The 9,666-nt window shown below is 38.7% G+C and overlaps 1 protein-coding gene across 3 annotated transcripts in view; it reads right to left on the bottom strand.

Annotated features, from left to right (window-relative positions):
* Window positions 1–9,666, bottom strand: part of BRINP3 (BMP/retinoic acid inducible neural specific 3) — a 195,421-nt gene that overhangs the window by 124,145 nt on the left and 61,610 nt on the right. The gene's annotated exons all lie outside the window — the stretch shown is intronic.

Raw genomic sequence — 9,666 nt, 5'->3', positions numbered from 1 at the left:
TTTATCAAACCTCTCTCTACTAATTAAAAAAATAAGTTCCAGTTTCTCTTCCTGATGAAGATCAGCTTGTGCTCCTCACTGCCAGGAACATTTTCATGAATATGACCCCAAATCTTCTGTTATGAGAAACAAAGGCAGAAGCAAAGTTCAAAGAAAGCCCCAATCTAAAATGAGCCACTGGAGATGAAGGCTCAGATGATAAGAGCCAAAGCAGATTAAAATGAGAAAGAAGGACAAGAGAAGAAGAGGTAGCAAATTTTTGTACTGAGAAATAAAATAAGCTGAGATGTGGGCAGTGAGGAAGGAAGGCAGTGGAATTTAATTAATAAGACTGGTATCATAGAATCACAGAAGGGTTTGGGATGGGAAGGACCTCAAAGCCCATCCAGTGCCACCCCTGCCGTGGGCAGGAACACTTTCCCCTATCCCAGGTTGCTCCAAGCCCCATCCAGCCTGGCCTTGGGCACTGCCAGGGATCCAGGGGCAGCCACAGCTTCTCTGGGCACCCTGTGTCAGGGCCTGCCACCCTCACAGGGAAGAATTTCTTCTTAATATTTAAACTAAACCTTCTCTCTCTTGGTTACTAGAGGGAAAGAAAAGAAAAAGGACAAAATCCATAGCAGAAATTTGGCATCATAAAAGCCTGTCTTTTCACTCCTCTCTTATCACATTAAATTAAAAGGACTGTTGGGGAATTTTCATAGTACCCCTTGAGGTGAATAAAGTACATGTTTGTGCTTAAAGATTAGCAAAAAGAAAATCAAAACCAAACACATGAATTAACAAACAACACACTGGGCAGAGTCCTACTGCCTTAAGCAAGGAGACCACAAAGCTATGTCACCAGCCAATTCCACATAGACTATGCTGAACAGTTACAATTTTAATTTTCCTTCAATGTAAAATAGTGACAACTTATACATTCTCCAATATAATTTAACCCTGTCTCGTTCATACGCACTTGGGAATTTTCTAGGAAGCAAGCAGAAATTCCCCTTGCTCAAAAAACCTGAAAAGCTCATGGAGGATTCTTCAGCAGCCAAAAATTAGAGTGCTAATACTCTCATGCATGCATATTTCTGGTGGTATTTCCACAGTGTTTGCATTCCACAAGCACTTTTAGCGCTGATGTAACACCTTCTGTTTCACAGATGAACAGAACCAGCTCTGGCCAGTTACTCAAGATCAAGCTGAACGTAAATGATCTCAGACAATAAGGGAATGCTGTGAAAGTTCTGTGCAAGTGTGACTTGAATAAAACATGGCACACAGCAATGGGGAAAAGCAAGCTCTTCTTGGTTCAGCCAGATGGACAAAGCTTTGAACTTATGGAATTCTCCCTTTGGAGAAACGCTGTCTGCTTGTATCCTAAGATATGGATTTGTATTTTTGTACTCTTAGGCATGTGGTGATCAATTTTAAATGGGGTGAAATGCTTTTATCCTGTCAAAAGCAGCAGCTCAGTCCGTGTTCATGGCATTCACATTTTGAAAACACACACTCAGTAATGCTGCACCTCGCAGGAGGGAAGAAATATTCCATTAAATAGCAGTAAAAGTACTGCCACCATATTTTAATTTTTGACTCCAAGAAATAACTGCTTCATTATCATACTTTATGGAATCATTAAGGCCAGAAAAGACCTCCAAGGTGTTCAAGTCCTACCTTCATCTGAGCCCCACCATGCACATTAAACCATATAATGAAGATTCCTGTAAATGTGGTTGTAGCCCTGCATCAAAAAATAGCCACACATATTTACAGCAACTACATTGAAACAGTTGAGGGCCATTTTATCTTTTGGAAGCCTACAGTTTTGATCTGGTTGTTTCTTGTAGAAAAATGTTTACAGTGAGAACATTTCTATACACCAGATTGTTCCATAAACATTCCAGAGTGGTGCTGCTTGTCTGTGTAAGTGAAAACAGCTTTTCAACTCAACTAGGTCAAGTCTCTAACAAATAAACTGATAATTATGATGTGCATCACTTGTAAATAATAAAAAAGTGTTTTGGACTGGGGGTGTGGGGCGGGTGTGTGCTGTAGGGAGAATGAAACCCAACTGAAGCTTTCTGTCCCTTTCAATCAACCACAATAATAAAATAAACCACAATATTCGGGACCAGCTTCTTTTCTATTCTGTTTCAATTCCCTTCTACCATTTCTGGCAGGAGAAGAAAGCCAGCTGTAAAAGAATTTGGTTAAGCAGAATAAACTGGCAAGGAGCCACTGCTCGAAGCCCCTCAGCTGAGTGCAGCCCTGGGCTTATGCGTGTTGGAAAAGGAGCTGTGGAAGACACTGTGGCCTGACCCTGCTCTCAACCCACCCCTAAGGCTCACCTGCACCTTTCACCTTCATGTCACATTTCTGTGCTGTGCCTACAGGTGTAGGAATGCCCAGCATTACAGGTTTTTCTTTGGACTGCAAGGGAATGCTCAGCAATACCGTTTCTCAGGAATATGGATTGTGCTTTAGCAAGCTTTAATCCTCAGCTGAATTTTTCCTATTCCTGTGACCAACCTTTCTTATGGACACAAGATCTCAACATATAAATTGATTTTTTACAAAAGTAACCTTCAGCTGCAAGAAGTGAGTTGTGTGTTTTGGAGACAGACCAAATACTGGAATAGAGGTGCCCAGGTCAAGAAAGAGATGTGATAAATGCTATTGACTCACTGTAGGAATTCAAGGATGACAAAATACAGAGAAAAAGAGGTTGTTGCTGCATGTGTTCATATCACAGGGCATGAAAACCTATAATCCTTCCTTTCTGATTCAGAGTTCTGCAAATATTTGCCTTAGCTGGAGCAGTCAATATTGGGATCACTTTTTTAGACATCTGCTCAGAAAAGGCCCAAAACTGTAAGACATCTATTCCCCAGGAGATATGACAGCACTTTTGACACCTTTTGATAGTCTTTTAATTCTACACAGCTGATATTTAATCATAGTGTAGCAGCAGCAGCAAACTTGGGCATTGAATTGTCCTTTCAAAGAAAACTTGTTCTAAATTTGTGTTTTCACTACCCTTCAGTTTGGTGAATAACAGGACTTAAGTAATTAATTAATTGTGTGTCCCCTTTTCTCATAGACAGAAATTTTCATTTTAGCTGGAAATTCACAGAGAAGTATTACATACATTTATATTTATTTCAATAGCCTTGTGTCAGATTTCAAAATCTATGATGCTCCAGGAAAAAACTATGAAGGAAATATTAATACAAGGGGGGAAATTTTCAAATTATTTGCCTCTGTGCAGCCTTCCAGAAAGTTGGTTCCTGTCAGGGATCTCATCTCTTCTGCCAGAGTTCCTCTCCTGTTTTCCCTTTCTTTTGAGCAAGTGAATGGTAATATTTAGCCCTATACTTGAAAAACCAAAGCTTTAGAATAACTGTTGTTCAGCCCAGTTTTTGGGACTTAAGTGACACAACATGATAATGACATTAGTGGCACTTAGTGTTGGAGTTCCTGTTTCACAGTGGAAGGGAAATTGTAATGAAAAAGTGATAGAAATCAAAGTGATGAAATTCGAAAGTTGTTGATTCTGTCAAAGAGTTCCCGCCAATGCAAACTTCAAATATGAATTTAAAAGAAAAAAAAAGTGACTTATCTGTCTTTCCTCAACTATCTCAAGAACCAGGCCTTCAGCATTCCTTGTTGCCTTAGGAAATGGAGTTATTTTGTCTTTTTATTTTGGGGTGTTTTAGCTAGTTTTATGAATAAACTATTTCATATATATCAAGTATAATAGTGCCAGTCCCTTTGTAAGTCCTTCCTAGTAGTACCTTATTTGCCAGAGTAATGCAAGGCTGTCTGCATTAAAGACTGAGAGATGCTGCAGTAATGGGCACACTTTTAATTTATATCATCAACAGAACACTTAGATTTAAACTATTCAGAGATTTAGCTGGGCATTACTTAAGACTGCTTAAGTTAGGGTAGTAGCAGTAGCTGCAGAGAGAGTGCTAGAGTGCACAAAGAGAATTTTGGGGATTAATTCTTCATTTTTGTACCCCTTCATAAGGCAAAAAATATGAAAACAAGACTAGTAGTTGTTAAGGTAACTCTGTCAGTGAACACAGACTCAGCCTGAAACAGGAGGCTTCTGCTAATGGGAGAACAACCTATTTTCCAGGATAGCTGATCAGCTGGTTTCTGCATGGAACAATGCACAACTCTGAAGCTCAGTACTTTTACAATGTACTTTTCCCTTTCTTTAAAAGAAAGAAAGGAAGACAGCTTCATTCAGACAAGTAATTCTCTGAAGACATATGACATCTTTAGAGTTTTACCTTCAAGGTCTTAACAACTTTTTGATTCTGAGATCATACTGTGTATAGAAGGTTAATTCAGTGACACTAGAACAAGAATGGAAAGTGGCAAACTCAGAAATACACTTGAGATAAGACTTGACATGCTTTAATGGAGAAAGATATGCTATTCTTGAAAACCCTGTTGCTTTTACAGGATTTTCCTTTGCTTTTTAGAAGAATTTGTTGTTAAAGTCTTACCTTCAGAACTTGAACAAGAATACAAAATAGCCACATCTATATACAGACCTGAACTAATATTTCTCTCTCTTAATAAGGTATTTGTACTTGAGATGCTGAATAACAACAAATACAAAATTATTTGTTAAGCATCACTCTCTAAAATCATCAAGGCTGTAAGGAAATCAGAAAAAAACCCAAAGAGACTGTAAAATTAATGAGGTAGTATGTTGGAAAATCATGGTGGATACTTCTTAGAGGGCAGAACAAGATGAATTTTTTTCTGTTTCAAGGTCCATCAATTTCCAAAATGGTGAGCTCACGAAGCACAGACTTTGTATCATGGATGTTCAGTTGTTGATACAGGAACACAAGGTAAAGACATGGAAATTCCTAAACAAAACCTCCCATAGTTCTCACAATCAAAACCAGCAGTTTAAACTGATGGTTGCCAGCCCTGAAGCACACAAACTGGGCTGAATTACCTGTAAAAATGCATGCCATCATATCACTGTCTTTGGAACCAACTCTGACTCAGTGGACCAACTTTACCAGTAATCGAGCAAAAAACAATTACAATAACTGGGGTCTGAGCTTGCAGCAGTGTAAATCTGTACTGGATTGTCACCAGATGACTTTGTGTCTGAGCAGAGTCACAAAACCTACTAAAAAGTCATTCAGTAATAAGCACAATCAAAACCTGGGGAGAGCCTTTAACTTCATCTGTTTCTCAAGCTTTCAGGCAAGTTTTCTTTAGCAAAGAAGCCAAGGATTATTTCATTAAAATAATCCTTGTCCATCCCATCAGTTACATTTTTTTTCTCCTTGGAATGAATGAAATCTGCTGCCTCCAATTCATCACCATTTGGACTATTTTCAATCTGAAAATGTCCTTCTGGCACAAACAATATGAATCTTGCTGGTACCAACATATTCATGAACCCAGCCTTGTGACATCAGCAGCAGCTTTCAAGATATGCCCAATTTTACGTTTCCTAAGTTACACCTGGGTCAGTCATTAATTAAGAGCTCATTGCCAATGATTGTCCAAAGCATGATTACGTACTTCAGACACACCAGCAGCACCCATCAGCCCCCAGGGCAAGAGAACAGGCTTTGTTGTACCAAAAAGTGTAATATAATCAAGTGTTCATGGCCCCAGCATCAGTTTGAAGCCTGGCTCTGCTGGAATCAGGCACACTGCTAAAAGCAAATTTGGAGAATAGGACAAAACTATCTAGGAGGCCATTTATCAGCATGGTCTCACTGGAGAGCTTCTCCCAGCTACTTTTCTCCCACAAGTAACATTTGTGAAGAGATTATAAAAACCCCCGTGTGAATAACTTCTGAGAACAAGCAGACTCCAGGTAATTCAGCAGAGTATTCCAGCACTGTTTCTTTCCCTGTTTTCTGAAGTATATTTTTCACTGCTTCTTGTCAGGGGGATGACAATGGCAATCAAAACTAATCATACTTCATTAGCTGAAGTTTAAGCAGTGTAAGACAGGCAGGTGAGCATCCCCAAGCACCCACTACTACACCACAGCCACCCTGCAAGAGGACAGTTGTCTTCTTGTCCTAAAGCCGATCCTAAAATGCTGGGGAATGCACCTAAAAGCAAATGTTTCCTTTCCAGAGAGAAAACAACTCCAAATGAATGTAATTTGAGCAAGTCTGGAATCTATGTAGATTCTAGGAAGCCTACTCTTGGAAAGAAAATGGTGTCCAGTCTATACCATATTTACTTTTTATATGTTGTATTGTATTATTTACATTTGTATTATTTGTATTATTGTTTGTATTTACTTTTTATATGCTGTCAATACCTTCAGCTTGCTTGTAATCCAAACCAGGACAGTTTTCCCACACAAATCCATGTATTGATCTTCCTCACTTCTCCTGAAGCCTTATGCAACCACGAGCACACTCAATATATATCTGTTTAATGCTGAAAGAGATCGTGGTGTATACTGCATATATTTTGAATCAGATGGTCTTCATAAGGCATCCAACTGGATGTTTCAAAAAGAAAGGACAAGTTTTCCATAGCTCTTTCATCATTGTAAGAGACACGTGTCTCTGTACTGAGTTTGGCTGGGCTGGAGTTAATTTTCTTTGTTGTAGCTTTTATGGGGTTGTGTTAGGATATGTGATAAAAACAGTGTTGATATCACAGACTTAAGTTTTTGTAGAAAGCTGGTAGACACTTCCTGATGGTTTTTTTTTTCACTGCCATCAAATATGTAACGCTTATACTACATGTCTCAGTAGGGTTTTGGTTTCAATAACATATGTATTTGTAGGTGAGAGAGACACCTATCAAATATATATTAATTATTCATGATGAGCTTGGGTATCAGAATCTAGCTCTTAGCAGAAATTTCTGGGGTGGTGGGTAGAAAAAAGAATAATTATGGATGTGTGCTGCTGATAGAGAATAAAATCTTGTTGTTTCATTGCTTGCATGCACAACCATTGGCTTTTTTGTGAGTAAACTGACTTGTCTTGAGCTATGAGGGTTTTCCTTAACTTCCCCAGGGCACAAAGGAAGGCTGATGGATGTGTAATTTCTTCAATCCTCCTTCAAGCCCTTCTTGTAGATAGGGGTGACATTAACTCTCTTCCACTCTTCTGGGACATCCCCTGACCTCCACAACTCCTCAGAGATTATTATGGGGTGCAGCCTCACAATTACATCAGCCAACTTTTAACATCCTCAGAATTTGTAAGGGTCAAGCTCCTCAGTAGCTCAAATACAACTCTTCCTTCACTGGTAGTGGGTCTGTTTGCATGAACCTGGACTGGTGTTCCCAAATCTGGGGTCCAACAGGTGAAGGATGTGTTCAGAACCTCCATTTTTTCAGCTTTGTTCGTGACACTTCCCCTGTGGGCTCTGTTTCTGCTTTTTTTTCTGTTTCTGCTCTTTCTTCTGTTTCTGCTTACTGTTTCAATACCTGATGGACCTTTTCTTGTAGTTTTTTAACATCTCTGGTTAATGTCAGTTTGAGCTGAGATTTTTGTTTTTCTAACTGCAGTTCTGCATACCCTGGCAATGCCCTTGGAGTTCTCTACTGCCACATGTTCACAAATAGTTTTATTTGCATATTAATGCTACAGCACAGAACACTTCCAAGTCATCATACCCTCTGGAAGCTCATGATTTACTTCTGAATTACTACAGCCCTGATCACAACCTCTAACAGAAAGTTAAACCAAACAGTGGCTTGTCTAAAACTGGTTTATTTTGCAAATTTTTTAATAAGCCAATACTAAAATACAAGTGGTGCTGAATTGAAAATAATTAATTATTTTTGGAAAAATGTCTGTGAAAATTACAGATTTTCTGTGTTGTTCTTGAAGGTATCATTAGTGGTTTGGAAATTTGGATGCATCAATTATTTTTGTTTTATGGTAACTTTTGTCCCAAAGGCTGTGTATGAATATTTTATCCCAGATTATTTTATGACTGTGTGAATTCACCATTTAAGTTCCAGTTATCTGACAAAGTAGTGTGACTCATTTTCTGTTTGCCTTTTCAGGTGTTTAATTCAGAACTGTTAGGAGAGCATGTCCATCCCTCATTATCCTTGGAAAATGGCAAACCTGATGAAACAGAAATGACACCAAAAAGAATGATTTCTCTCCTTCATCTTTAATTGCAGATTTGTGTGGACTCATGCAACTCTAACTTACCTAAGTGCTTGGATTGCTGATCTTGTTTTTATTTTAGTTCAGATTTTCTGAATTATTATTGTGGAAAGAATAAAAAAGAATTCTTAATCTCTGTATTGGTAATGAACCATTTGTGTGCAACTTGCACTACCAGAATTTAATTTAGGTTTTCTTACTGAGCTAAAGCTTGGTCAGCATTCCTACACATATAAGTCTATTTCCATTTCTGTTATCCTACTGCTCTAAACTAACCATTTTCCTCAAGCATATAATGATGTAGAAGCGCCCAAATATTCAGGTAAGAATTATTCCTAGCAAGCAATGATGCAAAACTATCCTTAAATAAAACTGCTTTTATGGCCTGAAAAACCACAGAGCATTTTGTGAATTTAAATAGGCTGTTTGCATACTCTTCAAATGATCATGTTTAAATCAGGTGGTTGCCTGCAAGGCACAGTGCACAATTTAAAACAGGGATATGCAACTTCCTTGGAGAGGTTCATGGGATTCCCTGTCCAGTGTGAGTTCCTGCCACTGCTTTAAAGGCTCTAAATATCCTTGTTGAATTGAAGAAAAGGTATCATGGTAGTAAAGCTTAAGTTCAATGTATGGCCTATGGCAGCTCAGTATTTTAATCCTCAGAGAGTTTTTATCTGACCTTTGTGCTTCATTGCAGCCGTCTAAGAAACAGGGATGATAAATGTGTCTTTTTCCAACTCCCTTTTAATTTCCTGTTTTATTACTTAAATATACATATTTTTATATATAAAAGTAAGTATCTATATGTTTTCTCTGCACAGGTCAATGTTCCTTCTCAACATATGTGAAGTTTTTTGGCAGCTCTCACAGCTGTGCTGTCTGTACAAAACCCTCACTTCATCAGATGAGAAATGCTGTGGGTCAATCAAAATGCTTTCCATATATTTTTTTCTATTATTGTTGACCCACATGATTTTCTCCCCCTTTTCCTCTTGGCTGGCTATGTGAGCTACTTCTCCTTACCCCACTCTGAAAAATTTTTCTTCCCTGCGCACAAGAAGAACCTCTGGTGTAGAACAAAAGACTTTTTAGAAGGTTAAACTATAGGAAGCACCTGAAAGCAAAGAAGAAGGAAAAAACAGAGTATATTGATTCAAGGGAAGTTATCAGATGGATTGAAATGCTCCTCTTCTGCTCTGTTAAAATGACATTTTAAGGAAACCACCTTGATCTCTCATGGGCCGCAAAAGGAGACGCCACGAGAACACACATTCCCAGGAAATATAGGAAATTTCTCAAGTGCCTTCCTTTAGGTATGAGCTCACAGAGCCTTTTGATCACTCGTTAGGATCTTGTTTCATCTGTTCAGCTCACTGATCTTGCCTGGATTTGTCGAGCTTTTCATGACTTTCCCCCTCTGCAGGCTGCCCATCGGTTGCATTTCCCCACGGAACTCTGCCAGTGAAGTCTGGCTAACTATCTGCTGGTACTACAAGATAATAAATCTTTCCAGGAGTACAGGCAG

This window comes from Passer domesticus, chromosome 7 (genome assembly GCF_036417665.1).
Source record: "Passer domesticus isolate bPasDom1 chromosome 7, bPasDom1.hap1, whole genome shotgun sequence".
NCBI lineage: Eukaryota > Metazoa > Chordata > Aves > Passeriformes > Passeridae > Passer > Passer domesticus.
Note: the sequence above shows the minus strand (reverse complement) of the source record. Positions and strands in the feature narration are given on the sequence as shown.